We start from the raw sequence: 15528 nt of genomic DNA, 5'->3' as shown, positions 1-15528 counted from the left end.
AGTGTCCGCGGGGCATCGTTCGGCCTCGCCGCGGGCTTAGGTGCCAAATCCCTTTCAAGTTGCTCCAGCTCATACATGGTTCGCTTGACGTAAATCATCATTGCTGAGAAGAAGGTAGTGCGGGTCATGTCTTCACATGCCCGACATCTCCTAAGGATGGCATGGGCAATGGTCTCAATCCTGTCTCTTGTTCGACCCTTTTCTATAAGCAATCGCCTTACTTGATTATTGCGAGCCTCCAACACATGAGAATCCTGAAGATGCTGATCCTGCAGCTGCTGTATTTCTACTTCCATTCGGGCCAGTAAATCATAGCAGTGTCCACTTTCGATCTCAAAAGATTTAGCTTGCTTAGCTGTTTTATCCTCAAGGGTGACCACTTTTCTTTTCAGACTAGCAATGGTCTTTTCATAATCCTTCTCTAATTGTTGCATGTAAGGGTGCGTTCTTCTGTTCTTTTTACCCACTGTGCCCGGAGTCCCGATATGGTGCCTTCGGATTTTTTCAGCTCATCCCGGCACTCACTAATTTCATTTTTCAGCCCCTGTATCAACTGCTTGTCCGACCGGCTCCTTTGTTGGTTATTGGCAGCTATCCTCATTTGCTGGATTTGGGCCCTAAGCGCCTCGTTTTCTTGGGCCAACCTGTTCTTTTCTCAAATTTCAGAGCTCCAATCTGTTGTTTCAGCTTGCCGATTTCAGCCTGATAGCCTTCTTCTTTTGCTAGCCAACCCCATAGTCCTTGTAATGATTCAGTGAAATCCTGGATGTGGGGTCTTTTAGCTGGCCTCTGATGCTCAAGTTCTCTTTTGTACCATGCAAAGTATTCTGGCGACATTTGTCCTTTGGCCCGATCCTGCACACAAGTATCTGCTTGTAGGTATTGACATTCATTCCAAATCTCGCGGACTTTTGCTTCGGGAAATTGTCCGTCAGGGCTGATCTCAATTACTTGAGCACTAAGATCTTCCTCCCGTGGCACTGTTTGGCATCTCCCGGGTTGTCTCAGAACCCGACATGGAGCATAAGGTTAGATGCTCTTAAGTCCCATCAAAAGAAAATACGACCTAGCTGCTGGCATGTATATGATTTCTTCAACAGGCAACCATCCCAACGTCCATTGTATCTGACTGTCCGTGAGAGTACGAAAGTATAATATCCACGCTGTTACTCCTTCAGGCAGACTAACCCCGTCAATCCTTGTGTAAAACTCTCCTATACATATTTTGTCAGACGAACCATAATTCAAGAGCTGGGAACGGTGGCATAGATGCTTGGTCATCCACATTTGTAGCAACAAGTTACACCCCTCAAAAAAGTTGCCTCCGGCTTTGCAGGCAGTGAGAGCTCGGAAAATGTCAGACACGATCATAGGCGCAAGAGTGCTTTCACCTTGAGTAAGCAAGGTACTGACGATCCCGGCTACTTTTATATCAATATTCTCATCTTTTCTTGGGAACACCAAGAGGCCCAAAAAGGTTATCATGAAAGCCACCCGTCTGTGCTCATCCCATTTTTGACGGTTATTTTTACTGCATAGCTTGATGTCCGTCCTGTTAAACCCTCCCACGTGGCAGTACCTGTCGTATATGAAGCGTAGAGTGCAGAAGCCTTTTGCCAAATCTGGATTATGGACTGTCCTGGGTATCTTCAATGAATCTAAAAACCGATGCACCGTGATGGCTCTTGGAGAAACCAGATATTTTTCTCTTAACAGAACCTCAACATTTCCGACGTACCCGGCTATTTCCTCCAGAGTTGGGGTGAGCTCAAAATCTGAGAAGTGGAAGACATTGTGCGTCGGGTCCCAGCAGGTGACCAACGCTCTTATAATATCACCCCGAGACTTGATTTCCAATAAACCCGTAAGACCTTTCAGATATTTCTTGACTTCGTCTTGTCCTTCTTTGCCTAAATCGTTCTACCATAGCCGCAACTCGAAAGAGATTTTAGTCATTATTGAGAAAGGTTCGTTTTGCATCGTGCTCATCCTGCACATTTATTAAAGTGATTTAAGCAAAAACAAAACTTTTATTTGACTCAAAGCAAAATTAACTATTTCCTTTTCCAAATTTAAAATGAAAGACTCGATTTTCGAACACGGCCTTTCAGCACTCCCAAGGACGAAGATTTTAAAGCTGTGAGAGTCAACCGATCAAAAATCAAAATTGACCAAAGGTGGTCGTTATGCAAAGTCAGCCTTCCGACGTCCATTTCGGGAATGTTCGGCTGTTTTTGACGAAAACGGCATCACCCGACTTATTCATGCCAAAATTTAAACTTAAATATTTTGGCTATTTTTGCAAAGGGAAGGTTGGACCCGATGAGGGTTGCCTACGTATCTCACATCCGGTGAGAATCAAACCTGCGTAGTTCGGGCCGAGAAACTAACTATATTTTGAAAACAAGACCCTTGTTTTTTTTCATTTTCCATGGCAAGACAAACTATTTTTCCCTTTCTATTTTTTGAAAACAAGACAAAATAACGACTCTTTTTTTCTTTTTCATTTTCGACAAACAATAAACAACCTATTTTTCCCAAACTAAAATAAAGACTCTCTTTTCTTTTCCTTTTCAACAAACAGTTTTCCAAAAATAAAAGACTCTTTTTCTATTTTTCTTTTGCTTTTAGTAAAACAGACTATTAAAAATAAGACATTTTCCTTTTTCCAATTTCTCAAAATTTCGGCAGAGTTTCGACAGTATTTGGTCATTGGTTTTTCTAAAATAATCAATTAACCCCCTAACTGTTATTTCTCTCTATTTCTCTTTTCCTTTTTTCTCAATTTTCCAACATTCCCGAGATTCAAAAGCCGGTCAACATGCTGGTTCGAAACAAATATATGTACAGGACAAATAGGATGCATCAGGATGGTCTTTTCATTTCGGGTTGCTAGCCCTAGACGGACCCAACCCCTGTGTTGAGTCCCCTAGGTCAAATGCAGCAGGATGCAATTAAGCGCTCCTACTAGGGATCCGGTATGAAGTCAAGTTATTCTAGGTTCAAAACCTGAGTATGTGTTCTAAACAGTGCACCCGAGCGGACAACTCGAGTCAAGGAGGGGGCAACGTACCGGGGACCCGCGAGATCGTCCGGCTTTGCAACTTATCCGAGCCTCTTTTTTATTTCAGGGTATGACACTAACAGAATAGGGAGTCTCAACCAGTAAGTACATCCACGAAGGTGAGAAGAGAAGGGTTTCGGCAAAGTTTATATACAGTTCAGATAATATCAAAGCGGTAAAGCATTTAGCACATTTAGCATGAAACATGTAAGGAGATCAGATAAAGCCAACACAACAATTATTTTAAGCTCGAATTCTTAAACCCTGAACCAGAGATTCTGGGTTCGATCCCCAGCAGAGTCGTCAGAGCTGTCACACCTCCTTTTTTAATACACGCGCAAGGGCGTAAAGGAGTTTTTCCAATTAAAGGACAACCGGAACGAGATTTATTATTAAGATTTCAGAGTCACCACTTGGGATGGTGTCCCAAGTCACCGATTGAATCCCGAATAGAGGAAAATTATGAATCTATATTACAGTCTGCGAACCAGAAATCCGGATAAGGAATTCTGTTAACCCGGAAGAAGGTGTTAGGCATTCCCGGGCCCCGTGGTTCTAGCACGGTCGCTCAACTATTGTATTTGATTTTATCTGATTTTAATACATGCTAGCTTATGTGCCTTTTATTTGTAAACCGCTTTTATCGTTATTTTAAAAAGAATTGCAACGTCGTGAAAACGCGTTTCGAACCACGTCGCAATCAATACACCCGTGATTTTCAACACATTTCGACTCCGTTGAGAATTGGATTTGGGTCGCATCAATGCGCACCCGACTTTAGGAAGGTAGTTTTATTAAAATCGCACCTAAAGAGGCTAACGCGTTATTATTTTGGGGAAGGTCGTGAAATTCACTAAACGGCCCATCCCGAATTCTAAGTGTTTTAATATAAAATTTATTGAGGGCCCCGCAATTTGCATTATATTTGGCGAGGCTCATCTCATATTTTATTTATAAGGCAATCCTAAAATGACTATATTTTATACTTTATTTGTCTCTAAAAATGAAGAAAAGGGCCCTAATCTGTAATATAAAATATTCAAAATAGTATTGTAAATGAATAGAAGCAGCTATTTTCAGTTATTTGGGTCCTCCAATCTGGACCAATGAAGGTTGTCCATGAAGGCACAGAGGCCCAAACCCAGTCGTAATGCGAGTTGAGTAACACTCACCGAAAGTCCTCCAATTAGTCGAAGTGTTCAACCATTTAAGCAAGAAAAGACCATGTTTACTTGAATCAATGAAGCACTGGACAATTACTTTATACGTTACTAGTGGATTCATTACCAGAGGTGAACAAATTGGGCACAATAGCACAAAGGCAACGAAACACTCTCAGATTGATTCAAGTGGTTCTAATCAACGTTACTACTCAGTTTGAAATTTCCAATTATGAGTATCCTATAAATTCGACCTTAGCAACAGTAATAGCAACTCAATTACCAACTCAAATTTCCGAACCAAATCTCAACAATAAACTATCGAGGCTAGCTCAAACACATGAACTAAAATAACTATAACTATCAAAACACAAAACCCCTAAGCTAGTTAATGGACTAATGCCAACTGATGATCACAATAGTCCAAATTAGTCTAAATACAGTCCAGTCTCCAGTTAATAGAACAAACGAGGCCTACAAATCTCAACATCCTTTCTCCTGTTTCAATTATCTTTTGATTTCAAATCATGTCTATTCGAAGTGAAATTAATCTGATAGGGCTAATGAATAATTACAAATCTGATAGTTCGATCAGTCCATTATACATGAATAGCTTAACAGTCCACTACAAATAAGCTAAAATAAGGAGTTTATCCAAAATGAAATCCTAAACTAATTGCAGCAAATTGAACTAGCAACACACAGCAAACTTCAACAAGTGTCAAGTGGTGATTTCGTTTCCATTTTCGTTTGGTGAGATTACATCAAAACAGGCTTAAAAGTGTACCTGGAATTGAATGAACAGCAGAGAATCAGAGGTCAGCAGCAGTAATCAGTAGAAATAGGCGCAATCCAGGAAATTCAGTAGCCTCGAAGTGATTTTAAAAAAAAACAAAAAACTAACAGCAAATCTACCAACTAGCACCAAAATGAACACAAATGGCAACGGCTCCACTTTGACTTCCAGCAATCCAAAAATTTCCAATAGATCCAATTCAAATAGGCCAATAACCACTCGAAATCATCCAACAGACCTTTGTATTCCCAAATTATCAGAACTGAACCAAAACGATAGGAAAACCAGTAGCTGGAGGTCGAAATTCACCTTCAGTTTTAATGTAATAGTAGTTTTTGATTTTTTTGGATAATTTTCTATATTTTTTTTTGTTTTTGTTGAAAGAGAGAGCTAAAAGCTAAGGAGACTTTGGTTCTGAATTTGAATCTCAGATCTCAAAGCTTAGGGAAGTTGGGGGGATGTTGAGGCTCTTCCCCAAAAAACTTCCCAATTAAGGCATTGGTGATGCCTTTTTATAGGCAAAGATAAGGGCAGCCCTCAATTTTAGATTTACAAATCAGTCCTTTAATTCTTAACTTGCTCAAGTTAAGCACACTACAAATCTGAACTTTTAAGTTACACCCCTTCTAGGAGCTTCTAGTAGTTTCTAAATTCAGGCCCCAAGTGAATCCCCCATGTTACCTTTCTATTAACTTGAATTTACTAATTCAACCCATCCTTGTTGACTGACCCTGGTTAAGCAATCATTCAATGAGTTTTAATCAGCAAAAACTAAATTCAAACTCAAATCCTAACCCCAAACTAACTACCAAACTTTTAGTTGCCAATCACCATCAACAACTAAGAAACTAATCAATTGACCATCATAAACTCAACATGAAATCAGATTGCATGAACTACTCTTGTCGACTAAATCTAAATGAAACAATTAATCGACTAAAATGAGAATTGAACCTACTCGGATAACTCTAATCACCTAAAACTAACATGAAATCCACTGAAGTGAACAAACTATACCATCTGAAGTAAACTATTATTAACAATTAATCTAACAGAATTAAAAACAGAGATTGAGCTGAATCACAAAATTTAAAAGGCACCTACTAATTTAAAGCTAACCAATCAAAACGACAATCAAACTAAGCTCTGAAATAAGATGAACTAGATTCTATTAGACAAATAACTACTGTGATACAACTTGAACCAGATAAAAACGGAAACACACAAAATTAGACTCTGACTAATTACACAACTAATTAACTATAAAAGAAATGTTAAGAACCCTTAAAGAAACTTACCGGCTATTTTTCAAAAAAAAAAAGATTCGAACGATTCCAACGGGATTTGAATGTATTTGACCGTGAATTCTTCATGGGGAAGGTCCAAAGACCATGTGGTATCAGTGTGGGAAGATTTGGTGCAACTAGGGTTTTGGCCGGAAAAACTTAAACTGATATTCAAACATATCTGGTGAGATTCGAAGGACGAGGTTTGGGGGGTTTGAAAGAGGAGGCCAAGTCGGTTCCAGGGTGTTAATTTGGTTGGATTTGGAGAGGGTGGTGTTCTGGACGAAAACTTCAATCGAAGATTCGAACCGTTTGGCTATGATTCAGGGGATGCTATGGCCAGATTCGAGATGAGGGAGAAAAGGAGATCCTAGGGTGTTATTTTGGTCCGGATCGGAGTGAGTACCATCGTCGCCGCCGGCGAGCTTGACGAAGCGTATAGAGGCGGCGTCTCTAGGGTTTTGGTAGGGGTGAGGTTTGGACATTAATATACTCAACGACCCACACTTCTCATCCGTTCGATCAAGAGACCTCGACGGTCCTGATCTGACGCCCCTCGAAACGACGTCGTTTCGTTTAGCTGAGGGAATGGACCGGGTCAAGGGGTTTGGGCCTGGGTCGTGGGAAGGAAAAAAACGTTGGGCCTGGGTGAATCAATTGGGCATGGCCCAAATCGTGGGCAGCTCTTTCTCTATTCTTTTTGTTTTCTTTTTTCCTTTTCATTTGTTTCTTTTATCTATTTTTTGTATTTCATCTTGTATATTTTTTTTGTATTTTTCTGATTTTATAAAATTGCAACAATTAAAATAAAGTCCTAATATATTTCACAATTAAACTAATTGATTTCTAAAATTATTTTAAAAACTATTTCGGGAAGAATTCACAATTAAACAATTAAAAATGCAAAAGTGAACTATTTTTGTTATTTTCTTCATATTTTGTTCTAAAACAAATTAACTCCTAATTAATACTAAAATATGAAATTAAATACTAAATGCAAATGCATATTTTTGTATTTTTCATATGAATTAAAATGCACAGATAAAATGCAACAATTAACAGAAAATGACACCAAAATTCACAAAAATTATAAAATAATAAAGAAATTGTTTTGTTTGAATTTCTGGGAATAATTTGTTTTGGGAAAAAATCACGTGCTCACAAGTGTGTCAAAGTTCCCTAAGAGCCTCAATGGGACTCCGGGCAATGCTCACACCCAAATTGCATTATCAGAATGGGGATAAGTGCAGTGTGGAAGGGTCAGCCCTCAAGTGTCCAAGTTCAGAGGGAGCTCAAGGGGTCCCAAGGCAAGGCTCACAAGAGGGGACAGAACTTAAAGTCTAAGAGAGAATGCAAGTGAGGAACAGAGTTCTAAAGGGGTGAATGAGAGGGAAACAGCTACAAACAAGTACACAAAAGGGGTTCAGGGGAATAGGGAAGTTGCAAAGAGTCCACGTGCTTAGACATTTAGCTAATTCTGGGCATGCACAGCAATAGAGAGTGTTGTTATGCTTACAAATCAACAAGAATACACAACATATGATAGTGAAATGGAGGTTATGATTCAAGGGGAATCAAGTTTGAGCCATAGACAATAATACTTAATACTATCATGCCTCAAGCAAACCATTAACATCAAACACATTAGGGTAGGGGGTTTGGGATTCATAATAGGAAGGAAATTACAGCATGCTAAAGTAAATTCCGAACTAAACATAAGCAATAGGCAGACATGCAAGTGAAGGTATTAAATAAACACATTGTTGTGGTTGCTGAAAACCTTAATCAGGACATACCAGTTTCAAAGGAGCAAAATACAGCAGTAGCAGTACTTGAAAGAAAACAGGTCACAGTACAAGTAACAAGAGAGAGAGTGCTTTTTGAATGTGAGTTTAAAAAACTAAGAGTGTTCGTGTGTTTGTGTCAATGAAAGAGCATGGTATTTATAGTTTGAAAACAGGCAGAGAATAAGGCAAGAAAATAACCGTATACTAATTAAAATCAATCAGCAGAAGAACTTCCTTTAATTAAGGAGTTTCAAACTTAAACGGTAATGAACAGAAATCATTTAAGGAAAGAGATCAAATAAGCATCTTGTGCAAAGTAGACAATTAGGGGTAAATACATAGGAGTTTAATTAAGGGAAGGATCTTTGAAATACACGATTAAACGAATAAGGTAAGAATCAATCAGTACATAGTAAATCAAGGAGTCAGAGATTCGAAATTACTGGTTCATGAATAAACCAAGTCAGAAAGGCTAAGGAAAGTTTTCAAATCAAACCAAGAAATAGGGAAATTAGTAAAACAAGGAAAGAATCAATTAGACTTACACAAGGAGGTCTGAAATCAGTCAAAAATTGAAAGTCGTTTTAAAGGAGAAGCTCAGCATATATAAAGAGCACACAAGTATTAGGCATGCGAGGTTGAATTTAGGACAAAGAAAAGTGTCATGCAATTGCAAAATCAGTAAGTAGTGGACTATAGGAACATAATAGTCACATAGGTCAGTTTCAGTAACTCAGCAATGGAGAAGGGAGAGAGTATCAAATAGCATGCAAAGGGTCCAGTAGAAAGACCTTAGAAGAGTTTAGCAGGGATTCAGAATCATATAAAGAAACAAAAGATTTTGAAATGCATCGAGCAACAGATGAAACAACTTCAGAAACTCAAATAGGTCCAAAGAAATTAGGGTTTTGAAACCAAACAAGTTCGGAGATGAGGAATAAACAAATCACTTAGCAAATAATATCAGAACTCGAATGAACCCCAAATCTTAGGGTTTTTGCCATTAATCGAGTGTAGAGGTGAAAGACAAGAGAATCAGGCAAAAATATCAACAAAGAAAATAAAATCAGAAACCCTAAGAAAGAACTTAAGACTTTAAAACACAGTAGAAGAATCAACATAAGAAACATAGTAGAAGAACAACATAAGAAACACAGTAGAACATGCTAAAGATCAGAGAGACTTCTAAATATCTTGTCATAACCCTAAATCAGAAAAGATAAAGGTTTTGAAAGAAACTTTGAGAAAGCGTTTGAAAGTTTAGGGAAAACACGGATCTAAAGAAATTAGAAGAACCTCAAAAGTTAGGGTTTCAGAAGAACCCAGATGGTGAGAAAGGCTTGTAAAGTCATTGATCTAAGCAGGAAAAATCGAGATCAGGCTCGAATAGTCATGGCTGGCCGGAGCAAGGTCGGAGACGGCCATAGAACTCGAATCGAACAAAGTCTGGGCCAAGCTTCTTCAGGGTCAGGCCTTGAAACTATAGTAACCAGCCATGTAGGAGTTATAGGAGGCAGGTATAGGACTTCAGTGGCCTTGGAAGCTATGGATTCCAGTGATTTTAGGGTGGAAGCGGAGGGAGGCGGCTAGGGTTTGAGGGGAGCTTGAGAGAGAACTAGGAAAAAAGGGGGGATTCAAGGGCGGTTACAGAATGGAAATGATTAGGTTTAGGGGTTAGGTCGGGTTAAAAAAGGAAGGGGTTAAGGGTGGTCGCTGATCATTTTGATCAACGGCCTGGATTGAAGGGGAATCCGGGTGGGTTGTTTTAAAGGGTCGTGGGTCGGGTAGATTTAGGATTTGGGCTGGGTAATTGGATTTGAAATTAGGTTTAATTGGGGTGTCAAATTTGGCTAAAATTGAAATGCAAATGGGCTAACATTTAAATAGCCATTTTTCCATTATTTATTTTATAAAAAATAGTAAAATAATTTTTGAAAATAAATTAAAGGTACTAAAATGATTAATAATACATAATTATCAAATTAAAAATACTGGAGTCGATTTTAAAAATATAATTACAATTAAATCTTGAAAGAGGCCAATATTGCAATTATATGCAATTTAGCTTTAAAAATACTAAATAAATTTGTAAAAATATGCAAAAATTATGATAGCTATATTTTAATATAAATATGAGAATCCAATAAATAAATCACCCAAAATAATAATTTTGAGGATAATTACTGGGGGTTTCTTGATAAAATAGGGCAATAAATTGATTTAAAAATCTTTAAAATTTAAGAGAAAAATAATAAAACTTTGGGACATACTTATATATGCACATACATGCTATTTTGAGAGTATTTTTCATATTAAAAATATACAGAAAAAATTGAAAATCAACAGTAAGTGTTTGGTCTAACCTTAGCTTGAGGGATTAGGAGTTGCGTCTTATTTGCTACATGTTAATTGTGGAGTACGACGTATAGGCATGGTGACGAGTATCTATACGTTGGTGTCAAGCATGCCCGTGAGTCTTGTATTATAATTGTTATGACTCCGTTGTGGTTTATTGCGCTTCATATGTTATTATCACCATTGTTCCCTTGCCGGGATGTTTGTTTGATATTAATGATCCATTGCCGGGATTTTTTTTTGATAGTATTGTTCCCTTGCCGGGATGTTTGTTTGATATTATTGTTCCATTGCCGGGATTCCTTGTGATTATTGTTGGCTTGTAACTGGGAGCGGGTGGTACGCCTACCACAAGATATAATGAAATGGGAGAGGGTGGTACGCCTACCACAAGATATAATGAAATGGGAGCGGGTGATACGCCTACCACAATAAATAATGAAATGAGAGCAGGAGGTGGTACGCCTACCACGAGATAAATGAAATGAAAGCGGGTAGCACGCCTGCCACGAGATACATGAAATGGGAGCGGGTGGTACGCCTGCCACGAGATACAGGAAATGGGATCGGGTTGCACGTCTGCAACAAGATGTGAAAAGAAAGTGAAATCTGCCTTTGTTTTCCTTATTCTTGTTAGTGGTTGGATTTTGATTCCTTTATAATTCTCTTGATGTTCTGTTTTTACCTGTAATTCCCCGAAGCATGTTTTTCCCTCCCATCTTTACTTGTTTATTCCTACTTTACTTTCTGTTGTATATTATATAACTACACAGGTTTATTTGGTGGTCTGGTCCTAGCCTCGTCACTACTTCGCCGAGGTTAGGCTAGACACTTACCAGCACATGGGGTCGGTTGTGCTGATACTACACTCTGCACTATGTGCAGATCTCGGAGCAGCTCTTGGATCGTAGTTGGAGGCTACCTTCAGTCCACGCGAAGATCCAAGGTAGACCTGCAGGCGTCCGCAGGCCCTGACATCTCCTCTATCTTTTATTTCCTGTTTCAACTTTTTGCTTCAGAAACAGTGTGTCTTTTATTCTCGAACCTTGTATTTAGTAGTCTTAGACCATCTGTGATACCGTGACACCAGATTTTGGGTGATTAAGGCTTAAGTAGTTGTAATAGCTACAGATTCAGATATTTTATTATTTTTCTTCCGCTTAATTAAATATTCTGCTGTTTATACGTTATCGCTTTATATCTGTTAAAAAGAATTAATTGGATAATGGAGTAATTAGTTTAAAGGATTGGCTTGCCTAGCTCACATTAGTAGGTGCTATCACGGCTCCCGAGGGTGGGAAACCCGGGTCGTGACAATTTTTGAGCATGCTTCGAAAATGGACAGATATTAAAACCAATTACTTTCATAGGACATGGGGCATTCAGGAAGAAGAAGCTTAATATTTATCATGGTTCAAAAATAATCCAGTCAAATGTAGATATCATTCTCAAGTGCTTTCATGTTATTTACAATTGATTCATCATCCAATATATGGTATTCAACGAACACTTACAAGAACCATTATAATTACCAACCTCAGCCTCAATAATAAACAATATCAAAAGCCTCAGAAGGACCAGAGTAGGCAAGAAAAATATATATTACATGTGAACTTCACTACAAATTCAGCAGTAGAGAGTTTAATAAGATTTAAATGAATCAGCTAAGCAAATCCAGATTGCGCCATAGAGAGATGGCTTGAACAATAAGTAAAATAATGTCCTAATAGAATTAAATATTGAACCATGAGTCCATGACTATCTGCTCCAAAAGATGGAATGGCAAGGAGATGATTTTAACATGAAAAAAATATAGAAACTATCTCTGTTTGGTCAATGCTGATATTTAGTTTTAACTTATTCTCTGGTCGGAAAAGATGTATGTATGTCCAGGAGAGACACTAAGTGCAATATGTTCATCCTAGTTAAGAATATTTTCAAAAGTATATTTTCCTAGAACATTTCCTCCAAGTAATTATTTATTTGAAATAGTTTGAGAGAAAATAAAAAGAAAAAGAGGAGTAGGACGAAGGTCAAATCTCGATTTTCCACTCCCTCACTAAGATTATACGGTGAGATATACCTGCTGAATGTTTCTGCCAATCAGGTATGGGTTTCACAGCCTGTCTAGTCACTTTCTTTGAAACATTGCTAGCTCGGAGAAGCTTCATCTCAGCTTCCCGTCCTGCGTCTTTTTACATTTCAACTCTTTCAGCTTCCAGCCTAGCCTGCATATGATGGAATAAAACTTATTATTACCCACAAGGACAAAATTCAATAAAACACTACCACTTTAATTGTTTGCAGAATGATTAAAAATAACTAATTCAGACAATTCATTTGGCAGTAGATGCGACGTGATAGGAGACAGATAGACAGCTAGATTTCATAGGAAAGCCAAGGATGCTAGAACCTGGGGAAAGTGAGCATTGTCACTTGTAGAAGTATGCTACAGAGAGGAAAAAAGCAGTTTCAATAATTATTAAGATTCAACAATTAAGACTCAAGGGCATGTGACCAGAAAGGCAAGTGGATAAATATAGTTTTCTTCTGAATTTTCTTCTTCCGGAAGAAAGTTTTGTAGTAAGCATATGCACTAATTTCCAATGAGCATATCTGATATCATATTGTAAATCTCTCTAGATAGCAAAAAAAATACTTACCTAGTCTTTGCTCTGATCCTTTCTTGCCGGGCTTTTTCTTCTTGAAGAGCTTTTTCTTTTCTCTTGGTTTCTTCTCGATCTGTAACATTTCTTTTTCTCCTTTTTCACTTTTAGATTTGTGCTCGTGATCCCTTCGCACAACAATTATGTGATCATCAAGTATTTTCACACTCCAGTAATAATATTGAAGTCAGATGTATATTCTCAGTAAAATTAAATTAAACTGTAAAAATTTGTAATTGTAATTAAACTTCGAAATCTGGGTACTCCAAACATGTATAGAATGAACAACAAACATTAACAAAAATTTAAGATTAAGGAGGTTGCTAGCCTATATAGCTTTAATTGCATGTTCTTCTCATATCTTAATCCCCGGTATGGAGAATGTACAAAAATTAACATTGAACATTTGTGAAAAAACATAGGCTAAATTGGTCAAGTATGGAAATAAATAGTCATATAACCACAATGACTCAGTCTGAATTGATAAAATTTACACACCGAAATAATTCAAGGCCTACTATCTCAGTCTAATCCAGTTAGCTATGTTTGTATATGCAACAGTGGTTCCATCAGTAGAGAAAAGGTAGGTATCACTGATAAATACATCAAAATCGAATTTTCATGATGTCTTGGTCTTTCGCATGTGATCTTCAACAAAGCACAGTAATTAGCTTTTCGACCAACCTATTGGTATATCATTGTCCCTTGATAATTTTACATGCCTGGAAAAAGGATAACAGAGAATAGCTCAAAAATTGTGAAACATGAAGTTATAACACATCAAATGATGCTTGCTAAGTATTTAATTTCTGCTGCTGTAATCCTTCATTTTCTGTAAAGATAAAGAAAGAATACAAAGAAAATCATGGCTTTTCTCTGGGAGTGGAAATTTCATCTCTTACTCTAGGAGCAAAAAATAATCAAAACCCCACGCAATACAAACCAAGAAGCACAACCAAATATTTCAAGAAATAATAACCAACCCATTTAACCAAATAGCTCAAAACTTCAAAAAACAATCAAAACTTTAACGCAGAACTACACTAAAACCAATAAAACCCAACTAAAGTTTAAAACAAGAAGTTCAAACGAAAATATAAAAAATATTAATGGAAACTTGAAGTTGATTTTTAGAAATTGCAACCGTCTCTATATTGATCCCTAAATCCCTCCTTATGATGTTAATGGAAACTTGTGCAATTTGTGTCCCCTCGAGAGCATCCAATTGAAAAGAATAAATTGTTACTATCGTCTTTGGGTTTAATATCCTATTTCACTTACGATTAATATTTCACTTTTTGATGATGTGTTTCAGCAATGGAATATTGAAAGTGCAAGAAGAAGATCAAGGGAAAAGCAAACGATTTGGGAAGAGAAGTGTTCAGTATAACTTGCGATAAACCAGTTTGGGGTTGGGGGCGATCTTTTTGAGGGTGAAATACGCGTGGAAACCACGGATACCACATGTGGCGCTAAAATAGTTCCAGTTTTGCCCAATTTCCAAAATAACCCTACAACAATTTCAGTATTCCTAAAATAACCCTAACTACCCCAAGCTCCTCTCTTTATTAAAGTTGTGTAAATTTTGTATAAATATTTATTTGAATCCACTTGACAACTACTATTTTACGACTAAAGTTATATACTTCTAAGATTGAACCCGCTTGCACAAAATTCTGGGTCCGCCAATGGTACCCGCGCGAATGCACGGACACTAATCATATCAAATATTTAAGTTATTTGGATTGTATGTAAATAATCTTAAAATTTACACTTTCTCAGTAAATATAGATAATCATTGGATATTATAAGGAGGGTAGTGAAGCATGAGGTTAAGCCAAGTGACAAGCTAAAATGAAGCCACTTGGTAATTTTAAGACAACATTACAAATTTGAATTACAAATGAAAACATAACTAATGCAAGTAGTAGTCTAAGATTTTCTGTAAGTTTGATTTCATTCTTTAATTAATCGAAGGCAATTAGTTAATGATTTAAACTAAAAATATTCTCTTTTTATTGATTAAAGTAGAATCTTTTGGACGTAGACAAAAAAAGAACGCAATTTTCATTAAGCAAACCAATATACTATAACTATAGGTATCTTTAATTAAAATTGTGTATAATTTATTTATGGTAGGTATCCTTTTTCGAGAAAGAATCAATAAAAAATTTATTTTGTATATTACACATTAATTTTAAGTTGAAATAATAATTCTATATTTAATACAAGCTTTGCATCTGACTCTATTTGCAAATAATATACATTAATATAGGTATCATATACATCACTATAGGTATCATTAATTAATTTTATGTATAATTCAGTTATGGTAGGTATTCCTTTTTAAGAAAAAATTAATTAAATAAATATTTTGTATCTTACATCTATATTATATTAAAGAAAATAGACTA

At 37.0% G+C, this 15528-nt stretch overlaps 1 long non-coding RNA gene across 2 annotated transcripts; it reads right to left on the bottom strand.

Annotated features, from left to right (window-relative positions):
* Positions 1–4804: 4804 nt before the first annotated feature.
* LOC107810319 (uncharacterized) lies at positions 4805–14638 on the bottom strand. 2 transcript variants are annotated; one of them, XR_012695492.1, is made up of 3 exons: positions 13112–14566; positions 12532–12676; positions 4805–5011 (listed from the first exon to the last, which is right to left on the bottom strand). It is a non-coding gene; the product is annotated as an uncharacterized LOC107810319 (long non-coding RNA). The 2 variants fall into 2 exon arrangements; XR_001653614.2 differs by lacking the exon at positions 4805–5011 and having other exon boundaries at positions 12034–12676; positions 13112–14638.
* Positions 14639–15528: the final 890 nt, after the last annotated feature.

The sequence above is a fragment of the Nicotiana tabacum genome, chromosome 10 (assembly GCF_000715075.1).
Source record: "Nicotiana tabacum cultivar K326 chromosome 10, ASM71507v2, whole genome shotgun sequence".
In the NCBI taxonomy this organism is placed as follows: Eukaryota; Viridiplantae; Streptophyta; class Magnoliopsida; order Solanales; family Solanaceae; genus Nicotiana; species Nicotiana tabacum.
This window is presented reverse-complemented; position numbering and strand designations above follow the sequence as displayed.